This window comes from Pelodiscus sinensis, chromosome 14 (assembly GCF_049634645.1).
Source record: "Pelodiscus sinensis isolate JC-2024 chromosome 14, ASM4963464v1, whole genome shotgun sequence".
Classification (NCBI taxonomy): Eukaryota; Metazoa; Chordata; order Testudines; family Trionychidae; genus Pelodiscus; species Pelodiscus sinensis.
Genome location: NC_134724.1, coordinates 42,196,932 through 42,211,518, shown reverse-complemented (window position 1 = coordinate 42,211,518; position 14,587 = coordinate 42,196,932). Strand labels below are relative to the sequence as shown.

Sequence of the window (14,587 nt, the reverse complement as noted above, 5' to 3'; positions counted from 1 at the left end):
TTTAGCTGCCAAAGTGTTTCAGACAATAATCAAGATCCAAACCAAATTCAAGCTCAACATTTTTCATTACAAAGAAAGGTTGGAAACTTAGGGTGAGAAATGCAAAGATTTTCCAATCTGAAGAGCTGGTGCTTTGAACAGAATCCTCAGAACAGACCATGATTACTCCATCCGACTCTCAGTTAAAATGATATTCTGTCAAAGCTGAAGTTGGCGTTGTTGGACCCAATCTCCCTCAAAATGAAATTAACAAGAGTTTTACCATGCAACGCCAATCCTAGATTTTCCCACCACTGCTGACAGGAAGAGCATTAGTGACATGTCACATCTCAATATTATTAATTAGTTCACTGATGATCAGAAGCTCGAGGGAAAGAAGAGGGCATTACGAAGAGCTTGTGAAAGTACCTTTTATTTTTTTTTTTTGTCCAGATCAATTCATGGGGATGGATATCATAAGAACACCAGAAGACAATTAAAAGAAATATTAGAATTTATGCTAAATCCTGCATAGTCTGTCTATGCACAGTATAGCTTTTCATATGCGACAAAAGTCTCTAGCTTCAATTAATGACCAACATTTTGTACTTCTCCCAGGTACTATAAATATTCTTTGTAGATTTTTTATCTTCGCTATCAGATCTGATTTAGCTGGTTTTAGCTGTTGTAGAAAGAAGCATTTATCTATAAGTGGAGAGTTACTCAAGGAAAGTGATTTTCTGGCTGAATGCTTGGAAAGCTTTGCCTTTACCTCAAGCACTGTCCTTTTTGTGCCATGAGAAAAGGACACCACTTCAGGTAAGATATATGACATCGGTCTTATCATACTTCATATCCAGGAAGAGCATTTTAAGTTAATGGAGAGGATAACAAAAACAACAACATCTGTAACAGTACAGCATTCAGAAGACTGTCCCTTCAGTGCTTCACACATACCTATAACGAGTTGTGACTACCCGTTCTAGCTAGGACTAACAAAGAGGCTGGAAATTCTGATTGTATAGCGCAGGCTAATAAGAGCATTTTATATGCCTTGTATCTTGCAAACCTTGGAATAACAATAAACACTGAATCCCCCAAAGGACCCCATGCCCTTGAAGTAAGACCATACACCATTTATAAAAACACTACCTAGCCTGTCTACAACAGGCACTCAGCCATGCCCTCCAGAACAAATTGAAGGAACATAAACTTCTATTACAGCTGTTGCCTAGCATATTAAATTCTGTTCCACATACAGCCTCATTTGGGTGGTTTCTATATGAAACAGTCTTCCCATTTCCTCCCAGAGACATCAGAGAAGTACACTGGTTGACACCAGGATTTGGTTTTAATGAAAGAAAACAGTGGTAGGAGTCTCCTTGAGGCTTGTAGCAAATAAAGCAATAATCTAAGAATTATACCTACTCTTACCTTGCTCTTTTCATTAGCAGATCTCAGAGTGCTTTCCAAAAGAGGTAAGAGAATCATCCCCATTTTACAAATGGGGGAACTGAGGCACAGAAAGACAAAATGACTTGTCCCAAAGAGGACAGAATAAAAGCTCTTCTGAGCCCCATTCTCCTGGGCTATCTGCTGGAACACATTGTCTATTTCTCCTTACAAATTTATTACTCAAACAAATATCCAAATATACTATTCATAAAAGACTTTGGCATATTAACTGAGCCTTATAGTAAAGCCATTTAGATGTGAAATTATTTAAATTCTGAAATACAATATTTCGAAATAACATTGTCGTAATAACCGCTTGTAGTGTAGACTATGTCAAAGTAATGTCAAGCTGGAGGATTTCTAACTCCAACTCTTCCATTTTATGAGGAGTAAGGGAAGTCAAAGGAAGAGTACTGTTATGTAGATAGCGCCAAAAGCCAAAATAAGCTATTTTGACTTAAGCTACGCAATTGATGTAGCTCAAGTAGCATGGCTTATTTTGGCTTTAACCCTGCAGTGTAGACGTATCCATATTGTGGCTTTTCTATGTGAAATACGAAAATTTTCTATAATACAATATATTGCACTACAGTATATTTAGTACATACCTAGAGCTATATATTTCATTTCTCTTTGACTTTTCTATGGCATCATGGGCTCAGATTTAGACACCATGTAGCATTTCATTAGCATAAACAGTTTACACTTTTAGTCAAAAAGATTTAATGGAATATATATTTGTTCTCTTCTTGGCTTTTAGGAGAAAACAATACTAGGGAGAGATTTAAATGTACACTCTAAAAAGCAATATTGTTAACGGTCACTTTTTAAAGGAGAGGGGTAACAGCTATCACACTCGTGTCAATATCTGCAATCATGTACATACCATAGATCAATCGGATAGAAATCGTATGCATTGCCCGAGTCTGCATTTATACACATGCATATACATCTTTCATACAGAGAAGGAAATATTGAATAACTCAAATTTTTCTTACGAAAACAAACTTCTTAAATTTCTCATGCCTTGACTGAGCAACCAGAACATCAACGAAGTGGAATAGCTCTAATTCCAATTTCAGATTACGCCAATGTAATTTCAGGCAGAATATAGCCCCATATATGTAGAAGTCTTCATATCAACACTATAATCAGAATATAGAGTTGTTACTGAAAATGTGCCAAAGAGACACTGTTCAGATAAATTCAAAATTCCCTAATCCCTGAGGGTGCTCAGATCTAGAGCTTGGATTGGGCCCATCTTTGGTTTTTTAATGACATGGATTTGCAAATATTCTGTAATTAAATCAACTGGTTATTAGAACTGCACATGGTAGAGAGCCCTATAAATAACGATGTGGAACAACATGTTAGTCAAGAAAAAAAAATAAAGTTGTTAAACTATGACTTAGAAATTTCCTTCTGGAGATTTCACTTCTATGTGAAGTATAAACAAAGATAAGCCCAGAAAGTAATATCCAGATCTGAAGACTGTTGGGGATAGTTGAAAATACTATTTTATTAACAGCTAATTTTTTCCACTTCCTTCTCTCACAGAGAGCATGCCTGCATACTTAATTGCATTTATTTCTCATTTAATGACCATTGTTCTTGTCTGTCAGTACAACTACTAGCATACAAATCTGTAGGCAAATATTTTGACAATGTCGTATGTCTCATTTTTTGAAAGAGAATGAAAAGGATTTTCACTTTTCAAATAACTTCACTCAAGTTCTTAATTACAGTGCTACAAAGAACCCAATGACAGATTGAATGTCATTTTCCTGGCACAATATAGCATGTTTCAGATAGTTTGCTAATTGTTTATCCATTGCCATCACAGGCACTTAAAGACAGTATAAGGAAAACAACCTGCATATCAAACTGAAGCTGGTTTTAGACAGAGATACTGCTATGTCCAAGCAGAATGTTGAGATGGGCTGTTAAAAAAAATAAAACTAAAAAAAAAAAAAAAAATTAGATAGGCCCAAGCAACAAAATTAATTTTGCAGTAAAAACCTCTAACGATTCATGGTGTTCCGAGCTGGAATTTTCGTTTGGCAAGCACAACAATGAACTCCTATAAAATATCAATCTGGATTAAGATTCTAAACCCCAACTCTAACTCCAAATTTCCAAGTATTCGACTCCACTGTTTTGGTTTGGGATTCTCTCTTTAGAAGCGGAATTAAACAGCTTCCAGGCAAAGTCTTCAGCTCCAGTAAGCGAATGTAATACCACAGACACCACATAAGGATTTAGACAACAGAAATTAAATACAAAAAGCCAAGAATATTAATTTATTTTGGAAAGAAAGCGTCTGGATTCTTCCACTCTACTTTGTATTTTATCTTTCAGTGGCAGAAATGCAAACCATCAACTGAAATTTATGTGACCTTCTGTGTTAGACATTATTGCCAAAACTGTTACAAGAACTTGATGATTTGGGAGGTTTTCACAGTTCACGTGCTCTATTTCAAATGCTCTGTTGCTCCTTCACAACTTCACTCCTTCCACTTGCACTCAGGACTTACCTTCCAATAAATGTATCCCAACTCTCCTTTTTGAAGACATTCCTGGAGTCCCACCTGTAGCATTCCAGCTGCAAGAGCCTAATTTGCATATACTATTGCTTAGTTCTGTAGACCACCTACTCACACCTTAGACTATATGCTTCTAAGGCAAACACTAAGTTTTTGCACCTTTACACAACACCACGTACTTACCGCAATAAATGCCTTGCAACGAAAGCATCTTGCATGGTATTTAAGTATTTCTCTTCTGAGCTCCTGTACGAACCAGGAAAGCACAAAGGTTTTTAAACAGAAAAGTTAACCTTGCATTTTGATACTTATAGCTTGGATCATATTCTGGACAAAGATCCAGGTCAGATCTTTCTTTATATAGACTATTTGTCTATCTGTCATCATTGTACAAATCCTTTTGCAACTTGTACTCCCACAACCTCTAGTACAACTGTCATAAGGTACAGAAATGCCTGTTCAAGGAAAGAAAGGTCTTAACACACTATCAGTTCTGAGCAAGCCAGATGCCTTAACAGAAAGACTAACTTTCCAAGGAAAAAAAATTAAAGAAAAAACACTGAGATAACGTGAGTTATTCTATCAAAAAGCTTCAGGAACAGATTATAATTCTTTGATTTCTGAAGCTGAATTTATTGATACAACACTGTATATCTCTAAGGTCTATAGATTAGGTACTGGTTGTTTAATAAAATGCTATTTTTTATTCAGATGACAGCTGCTCTAATATGCTCATCCATTTTTTTAATTTTAGGTGAGCAGAGTTAGCTTACTATGGGGCACATGCAGTCAAAGATCTTTACAGAATCGAAATTATACATTAAAAACTCGATTGTCTTGAAAATTCACTTACTGCTTTTTTATGGGAAAATGGCAGGTATTAATTGAAGGGAAGAGGGTCTTGATACTCTATACTACATTTGCAGAAGGGGAGTCTCCTTATAAAAACCTCACTCAACAACTTTGAACCTCATTTTACTCTTCAGTGATATGGGTATAATAATCTGCACCTTACAGGAATTCTTCTGAGGAATAATCAACTAATAATTGTCAAGCACTTTGAAATCCTTGGCAGAAATTTAGGTAGATAAAAATTCAAATACATTACTGTAACTTGATCATTTTGTATTAGCAACATATAAATATTCCTTAAAGACAAGTTACACACATTGACTTCTAATAGATCGCTCGGACTCATGGAGGAGTCTAAAAAATTGATTTAAAATTATGAACATCCCTTTGACTTTATCATATGGTTAAACCATAGAAGATTAAACACATATAGAAGATGACATCCTTTGTATCAAATCCTATTGACTTTTTGTGTAAATACTGTGTTCGCCTATGAAATTTCCATATGCCCTCTTCATTTTAACCCCATTAAGTTCTACTCAAAGTTTTTAGTCACAAATCAAACTTTGTGAAAGTCTCCATTTTCAATGCTTGGCACGAAGGCAAAAATCATAATGAATGTAAAAATAATAAACTTTTTTTTCTCACCTAACCACAATTTTTAATAGCATCTCCAGACCAGCACAGGAAGTAGGTATTGATCACAGTGCACAATCGAGCTACAATCACCTGCTACAGCAGGTGGCCATCTCCATGGTAACACTATGACAGAACCAATCTGAATTCAATTTCAGGAGTAACGAGAACAGATAATTTTGCACTCAATCAATCACTGTCAACATCTGTTATCAGCCAATCAGTCATTATGTCAGTCAGTCACACTTCCAAAAACTTCTTCTATTGAATGGTTAGGTCGGAAGACAACACTGACATCTAGAAACAAGATCTATCCAACTTGCCTTGCAGGTCTAAGATTTAAAGGTGCGGCATTCACATTGCTTTCCTGTGGGCAGTGTAAAAGAGAGAAGACACACAATCTGGAGTGAGAAGCCACAAAAGCAGTTGTTATCACCTACGAATTATGAGAAATAGTTGGCACTGCCACTGACAGCAACATGAAGAGTTTAGAAACCATGCATATACCGATATAAAATAAGATAGCTGTTAAGGTCCAGTAAGCCTTGCTAAATTCCACTAGGCCACTCTCAGGGAGAGTCATCTCGGGAGGGACGGATAGCTCAGTGGTTTGAGCATTGGCCTGCTAAGCCCAGGGTTGTGAATTCACTCCTTGAGGGGGCCATTTAGGGATCTGGGGCAAATCTGTTCAGGAGGGTATTTGGTCCTGCCATGAGGGCAGGGGACTGGACTTGAAGACCTCTCAAGGTCCCTTCCAGTTCTATGAAATAGATAGATAGATATCTTTGACAAGTGACCAAAGAATCTTTGGGGTTTCTTTATTATAAAAGGGGCAGACTAGTTAATTGTGGCAGCACTAATGATTTCCTATCTGCTCTCTGCCGCCTTCTCCTTGTTCCCTCTTGCTTTCTTCCACTGATATGGCTGTTGTTATGCATGGAGGAGACTGATGCTGTTGTCTCTCACTCCCATCACAAGGTCCACCCTGCCAAACCCCTGCTTCAGCTAACACCAAAATCTGTTTCTACCACTCATGTTATCCTACTCTGGAGCATCTTCAGCCGAAATCCTGTGACCAGGCAGACTTCCTCCATTATAAATTCATGTTCTCTTCTAAATCTGTCATTTTCCAAGCTAAAGAACTTTACTTATCTCACTTAACTGAAGCCTGTGCCCACCTCTTTGCCACCTTCGGTTCACTCCTCAATTCTGACCCTCCACTTCTCTCTCTGCACAGGATCTTGCTAATTTCTTTCAAGAGAAAATTGACAAAATATGATATGACCCTTCCCTTGCCTCCCTTCTCTTTTCCCACATTATGGACTGCAGTCATTTATCCTCTGTTTGTCTAACCCAGTGTTTCTTAGAGTGTGTTCTTGGCACACCAGTGTGCCGTGAGGAAGGCGATGGTGTGCCATGGAGAGCAGAGTTCAAAATGGCTGCCCTTAAAAGGACAATGCCTGCCCACCTGTTAAAAGGGTAATGGGTTTTTTTCCCCCCCTCAACAAAAAACCCTTGGTGTTCCACATAAAAAAAATTGTTCGGTGTTCCTTGGACTTAAAAAGTTTAAGAAACACTGGTCTAACCCCTTTATTTGCCCCAGTAACTCCATCCCATCCCTTAATCTCTGTTGTGTGGAATCTCATCCTCTCCCTTACTGTTCTCCTTGCCAGCGCACTCTCTCTTCTCTGGCTCCTTCACCTCACTATACTAGCATGCTTTCTTCTTTCTCATCTTAGAAAACCCAACCTTGGCCCCCACTTCCCTCTCCAATTACCACCCTCTCTTCTTCTCCCTGTCATTTCTATGTTCATTCAAAGTTCTGTTTAAATTCATCCACCGCGGTTCCTCTCTTCCACTGCCATCCCAGACCCTCTCTACTGCTTGCAGTCCACTAAAACCATTCTCATCAAAACCTCTGATGACTTATTCCAAGCCAAAAACTCAGAACCGGTACTCCATCCTCATCACCCTTGACCTGTCAGCTGGCTGTGATTCCACCAACCAGGCTCCTCTACTTGATATTTTGTCCTCTTGGCTTCCATGCCTCATTCACAAACCACAGTGCAGCTACCATGTCTACGTTAATGACTCACACATCTGCTTGGGTACTCCAAAACTGTCTCCTTCCGCTCAAGGTAAAATCCCAGCTTCTGTCTCTAACATCTTCCCTTGGATGTTTAGCTGACAGTTCCAGCTCAACATGGCTTTTAATATTAGTCCCTCTCTGCTACCTTTTTTCTTGATCACTGTGACCCGCCCCCCATTCTGCTTGCCACTGAGACCTGTAACTTGGATGTTATCTTCAACTCTTGCTCCCTCTAATACCTTACATCTAGCCTATGTTTAAATCCTGCAGATTTTTTCTGCACAACATTTCTTATGATATATCCATTCTATCCATCTACACAGCTCAGCTTCTCTGGAGTCAGTATCGGAAGTTTGAAGTACATGACCTCAAATTGTATTTTCCAGACTGGGATTATCATCTTTACATACATTCTTCTCCTCTCCACTTGGCATTATACTTATATTTTAACCTAAAAAATCCTAATTCCCTTTCTCAGCTCAAACCAGAAACCCAGATTCAAATGCCCCCAAACCTTGAATAGGTTTATATCCAGAACTAAACTCTATAACACAGGTTCACTTCTAAAAAACAACATTGATGAGCTGGCAGAGATTTATAAAGTACGTGGAGTCATTCGCTTTTTATGGTGATTTTTTCGGTTCTGTTTCACTCCCAATGCCAGCAAGAAACCTATATAAAAGCACGAACCTGAATGCTCTCTATTCAAAGGCATTGGTAAGATTAAGGATATTAAATTGCGGTTAATTTACTAGTCGAGTAGTCAATGGAAATTCTATCGACGAGTAGTTGAGTTGAGAGGCACTTCCGCATTCCTCCTTGGGGTTCTTGGAGCTCCACTGGGGTTCTTGTACATTTCAAAGGAGGAATGCGTGAAGCCAGGGGCCAGCGGGAAGTCCTGATGACTCTGGGCTGCAGTGGGCATGCCAGCTTTGAAATGTACAAGAGTCCCCAGTGGGGACTCTTGTGCATTTCTAAGCGAAGTGAAAACACGAGTTTCAAAGCAGTAGTGCTGCCAGGAGCCCGGGATAAGCTGGGAAGTCCCCAGCTGACCCTGGGTTCTGGGGAAATGCCGTGTGGAATCCGCAGTCAGCAGGGGAGTCCCCTACTGATCCTGGGCTCCATGTTGCACTGCTGATTTGAAATGCCACAGAGAGCCCTGGGTCAGCAGGGGATTCCCTAGCTGACCCCAGGCTCCAGGCAGTGCTGCTGCTTTGAAACGCCGCCTCAGCATTTCAAAGGGGAAACACTGCACAGCTGAGCCGGTGCTGCCCCATCTCGGCATTTCAAAGGGGCAGCACCTCACAGCTGAGCCAGGGATCAGTTGTGAGGCGCTGCCCCTTTGAACGACACCTCGGCATTTCAAAGGTATAGTGCTGCACAGCTGAGCTGGGCTCAGCTGTGCAACACTGCCCTTTGAAGTACCCTCTCTTGCCACCCCATTTGCTGCCTCTGATAGAGGCAGCAAGGGGGGGGGGATAGAAATCGACTAGTCAACTAGTCAACTGACTATCCGATAAGCGTTTGCTTATCAGATAGTCAACTAGTCTTTAACATCCTTAGTAAGCATGAGCAAAGATTTAGCCATCAACAGAATGACTACAGAAATTATTTAGTGTTAGAAAGTGTGATTTTCAACTATGCAGGATGGAATCTTAGCAGTAGACTTGCAGCTTTAAATATCAATACAAAACTGTGCAAGTGTCAAAGCACATTACAAATCTGGGTAAAAATTATTATCCTCATATTATGAACAAGTTGCCTGAAGCATAAAGAAGTTAAATGACTTACACAGAGGCACACAAAGCGAGTGGCTGAGTTGGAAAGAAAATTCAGTCTCTGGACCCCCAGTCCTGTGGTCAATGTACTACGTAGGTATTTAGACCCCAAACCTCCCAATCTGCACACCGAGGTGCCTTGCAAATAGAAATCCAGAATTATTCATGCCAAATATGACTGTTGCAATTATAAAAGGCAAGCTGAGGATACTTCCTGTTGAAAAGAAATACCAATATAAGAACATCACTATCACCCTCAGACTGTTTTCCAATACTGACGCAAGATAATCTGTTTCAACTGAAAATATTAAAGATGTTTTTGAAAGGTTCTTTATTTTTAGGCTTTGGCATAGGGCTGGTGTGAAGGCTGCTCCCCACTCTGGCACTCCGAGTGCAGAAGGTGAGGGCCCGCAAGAGACTTTAAAAATACCGTGCCTCTCTAGGCTTCTGCTTAAAAGCTCCCCAAGGTCACTGATTCCCGGCCTTGGAAGATAGGCTGCCACCATCAGGTGTAAAAAACTCTTCTTCTTGGACCCAGGAAGAAGCACTTGAACTTCTTCCAGAGGGGTACCCCCAAGCTCTTTTTTCACAAGAGTGCTTGGGGGGGGAGGGAAGAAAAACTGCAGTCACTGATAGCTGACCTCTCAATCTTAAGCATGCCTACATAGACTTCCTGTTACCTTTCAGGACACAAGAATCAAATCATTGCCTTAAAAGGGGTGATTTTATTAACAAAACAAAAAGATAAACTTGGTAAAGCATACTTGCTTGCTAGGTGTTACAGAGCAACTGAGAAAAGAACAGATTAAAACACAGAGAAATGGTATGTCTGGGCTACAGTTTAAAAACACAGTATATGGGGGAGCAGGAGAGGAGGCATGGACTTAGTCCAGAGAAGTTCAACCAAACAACAAAGAAAATAACCTGATCATGACTCAACAGACATTTTCCTATCTACTTAAAATCTATGCTTCAAGGTCCAGTCCATTTCCACGCCCAGTATTCTTTGTACACATGGTAGTACTGCCTGGTTCAATTCATTTTGTTTCCCACAGCTCCTAACTTAAAACTTCCACAAATTAAACAGCAGGCAGGTATATCTTTCCATTCAAATTTCAACACCCTCTCCCATTGGCCCTCCTGGCTCCCTGCCAACTTGAGTTTAACCCATTAGTCACCGAATGTTGGCCAGCACTCCTCCTCCTATCCATCACAGGTGGTCATATTAGGAAGGTTTCTGATCAAGTCAACTGAGTTACAGATGCCAACAGCTATCAAGCTTTGCTGCAATGAGAAAGAGGAAAGGAAGTGCTGCTGGCAGTCCCAAATAATTTATTTCTCAGAACTTCTTTTGTACAAAAGAATGTGTGTAATTGGTCAGCCACAGGAAATTAATTTGTATCTCTCTGCCTGCCTGGGAAGAGATGGTTATAGCTCAGGAATTGGGGATGGAGGCATATAACAGAGCCATTACTGTTTTTCCTCTCCTCTGTTCTCCTCTCTTACATGGACTTTTTACTGAACTAGCTGTTAAATATTCCTCCCCCCCCCCCCGCCTTGATAGATTTTAAAAGGCATTCTGAATGAAAGGTTTCAATAATACTGCACTGAAAGATTTCATTTAGTGATGATCACGCATGCTAAAAATAGGACTTGGTATTAAGTTCCACACTCGGATGGTTTGATGAGTAGACGACACTTTTCATAATTCTGGTTAACTTATTATGAGGGAAATACCCAGGGCTATGTCTAGACTGCAAGCCTCTTTCGAAAGAGCGCGTCTAGACTGCATGCGGAACTTTCGAAAAAGCAAGCCGCTTTTTCGAAAGAAAGCACCCAGTGAGTCTGGATGCTCTCTTTCTAAAAAGCCTGTTTGCTTTCAAGAACGCCTTCTTTCGAAAGAGCACTTTCGAAAGAAGGCGTTCTTCCTCGTGGAATTAGGTTTACCACCGTCGAAAGAAAAGCCGCATTCTTTCGATTTAATTTCGAAAGAATGCGGCTGCAGTCTAGACGCAGGTGAAGCTTTTTCGAAAAAAGGCTACTTTTTTCGAAAAAACCCCTGAGTCTGGACACAGCCTAGGTGAGCTCACTAGTACAGAGTACACCTTCTCGTTGTTTCTCTGAGAGCACACCAAAGCAAGAGGCGACAGTTAAGAGCAAGAAGAGAATTAAACTTCTAAAATACAGAGTAAGAAGATGGGACTGTAAATACAGTATGCTGCACGTATCACTCATTTGGCTTCACACCATTCATTTGGATCTATTTACCTTCATATCTCTTTAATGACATCATACAATAAAGTTATAGCTGGTTTGACTTTTCTTAATTCATACTCTGCAAAGGGTCCCCATGACACCAACCAAGAACTGGTTCCAACAAGTCTAAAGTTTGTGCACATTCCTTGACAATAAAAGCTACCTCAAAAAAAAAGTTGTTTTCTCATACAGCTCTGAGTTGCTTTACATGGAGGAGTAACTTGCAGGGTTAACAATGAAACCGTTGGCGAATGACAGAATGTGAATGGATGTATGAAGAAGTGGTGATCGTGGACAGCTAGTTGGCACCCTTTCCTCTGAGTCACATTTAGCTGAACTTTAGCAAACCTCACAGGATTGTGATAAGCCAAAGTAACAACTACTGGACTCAGGACAGGTGCTAATGCTGAATTTATGTACTTGCTTATATGTAATTCTGCTTCTCAAATGAGAATTGTCATGGGGAACACAGAACTGCTTTTGCACATTTTCACTCCAAGAATTCCTCCAGCTGGGTTTTGCAATGTGCTACACGGCACGGCCCACTAATTTTTAAGGCAAGAAGTGGAAGCAGATGGCTCACCTAAACCTGATCACTTCAGTGCAGAGAGGAAAGAAGAAAGACTGCTTCATCTGGAATAACCCCCCATTTTCCCCTTCACCCACCCAGGGATGCTCTAACAAAACATTAAGGATGATTGGGATCGTCTTTTTACCAGCAGCTATCTGACAACACTGAACTGTCAGTCCAAGTGCATCTCTATTCCAGCAGGATCCTTTCTAAAGAATTTTTAACATTTGGATTGTCTGGTGAGCACCACAAAATAAATTCCTTTGTCTGTTTCTTAATTTTCCATTACAGAGAGCTAGACAGAGCGAGACAGACAAGTCGAGTGAACTAGTATCTTCTATTACAGTGTTTCTCAACTAGTGGTACCCTTAGGTGTACTCGAGAGAAGTCTGGGGGGTACCGTCAACACAACTGAAATTTGGAGAAAACTGAATCTTTGTTTTAAGTTTTAAAGTGCTTTATTATTTTTGTACTTTTTACACCCAAAAATTTAATTGCCTGCCCAGCTATGATAAACAAATGTGTGTCTGAAAACTGTAGGTACTTATATATTTTTTAAAAAGAGGGGTACTTTATAAAAAAAAGGTTGAGAAACACTGTTCTGTTAGACCAACTTCTGTTGGTGAGAGACACAAGCTTTTAAACAAAAATAGAGCTCTTCTTCCACTCTCTGTAATTTTTCCTTCTAATTGTGGAAGGTACTAAGCTTTAATGTAGAAACTGTGCTGCCAGAATTGCACCTTCTTAGAGCAGCATTTCTTAAACTGGGTTCCGCGGCACACCTGTGTGCCGTGAGGCAGTCGGAGGTGTGCTGTGGAGAAAACAGACAAAATTCTGCTCCCCCGCCCTCTGTAGAGCCCGTAGACAGCAGCTGTCCCCCGTTCCCCCCTCCCAGCCCGCAGGACAGCCCCGTCCCATGGGGCTTCCACTGCTGCACAGCCTCTTCCTCCTCCACATGTGCAGGCAGCAGCTTTTACAGTGGCCGCTGCTGCTGGGAGGGGGAGGGATGGCCGGAGCTGAGAAGCCGGTCCCGGACCTCAGCGTTTTAAAACTGCCGCCTGTGGGGAACCCGGCTGCTGCTCTCTCTCCCATGAGCCCCTCCCCAGCCTGCTGGGGAAGTGGCAGAGTTTAATCTGGTGGGGACGGTTGGGGTTTCTGCTCCCCCCCGCCCCCGCCAGCGGGAAGCCTGGCCTGGTGCTGCAATGGCCCTGGGTTCCCCGCTGCATGGGCGGAGTGGGGGGATGGGACTGAGCTCTTCCCACCCCTCCCCCAAGGAACAAGAGCATGCTCTCTGGAGGCTTTCCCTGCTGCAGCAGGGTGCCAAGGCAGGTCAGCATCCCCCCTCATGCCCAGACCCCACACCCAAACCCCTCTCGCTCCCCTCCCCCTGCCAAGACCCCACATTCCCAGCTTACTCTGACACCCTGTCTCAAGTCCCCTCCTCTACCCTCTCTCCTGGTCCGGTGGAATATACAAACCCCTGGGGGCTGCTTTTTGTGTGCTGCCCATTAAAAAAAATATTGTTTGGTGTTCCTCAGTCTTAAGAAGTTTAAGAAACACTGTCTTAGAGACTACAACAAGGTCCATGGTTAGTACTGGAGACTGTAATCTGAAATCCTGGCCTGTATTTCTCAGCTCCCACTGGCTTATTACTTTACTTGGGGTGTGTCTAGACTACCTAGTTTTGTCGACAAAAGTCCACATAACGTCGACAGAACTCAGCAGTTTTGTCGACGCTGGTATACCTCATTTTACGAGGCATAACACCTTCTGTCGACAGAACTCTGTCAACAGAAGGTGTTATTGCCTGTAACACTGCGTCCAGACTACGGAGTTCTGTCAACATAGCAGCTTGCTTTGTCGACAGAACTCAATGTGTCTGGACGCTCTTTGTCGACGGAAGTTTTGTCGACAGCATCTGTCGACAAAACTTCCGTCGACAAAACGCGGTAGTCTAGACGTACCCTTGGGCAAACCACTTGGAGGATAGAAGAAGAATTAAGGAAAAAGACAGAAAGTAAGACTGGGTCTGGTCAGAAAGAGAGGAGCAAAAGAACACCCTCTTTTCTCGCAGAGGGAGAAAGAGAGAGAGAGAGAGTGCGTGCGCACACCCTACAGGGAAAGCACAATCAGGGACTGAAAGGAATTGGGGCGGGGAAACGGGACAGAACACAGGTGAGACAAAGGCAGCTTTCTAAACATGTTTAAAAGGGGCACACGTGAGATAGGAAAAAGGACCATGAGGTGGTCAATATACCACCAGTGGATGCACCAACAGAAAAACCCCAGCAAGTAAGGGGTTCACTATATTGCATGGGCATAGCTGGTCTGAAGACAATTTTCCCTAAGGATGTCTTCATTTTCACTCATCGATTTCAGCAAAGCTCTGCTTACACAGACCTCCTGCTCTGCTTACACAAGCCAAGGA

The 14,587-nt window shown here is 41.5% G+C and overlaps 1 protein-coding gene and 1 long non-coding RNA gene across 4 annotated transcripts in view; both read right to left on the bottom strand.

Annotated features, from left to right (window-relative positions):
- Positions 1-14,587, bottom strand: part of RORA (RAR related orphan receptor A) — a 552,151-nt gene that overhangs the window by 382,833 nt on the left and 154,731 nt on the right. The gene's annotated exons all lie outside the window — the stretch shown is intronic.
- Positions 13,604-14,587, bottom strand: part of LOC142818362 (uncharacterized) — a 118,061-nt gene continuing 117,077 nt past the window's right edge. For both annotated transcript variants that reach the window (XR_012895850.1, XR_012895849.1), the window contains exon 2: positions 13,604-13,837. This is a non-coding gene — a long non-coding RNA (uncharacterized LOC142818362). The remainder of the gene's footprint in view (positions 13,838-14,587) is intronic.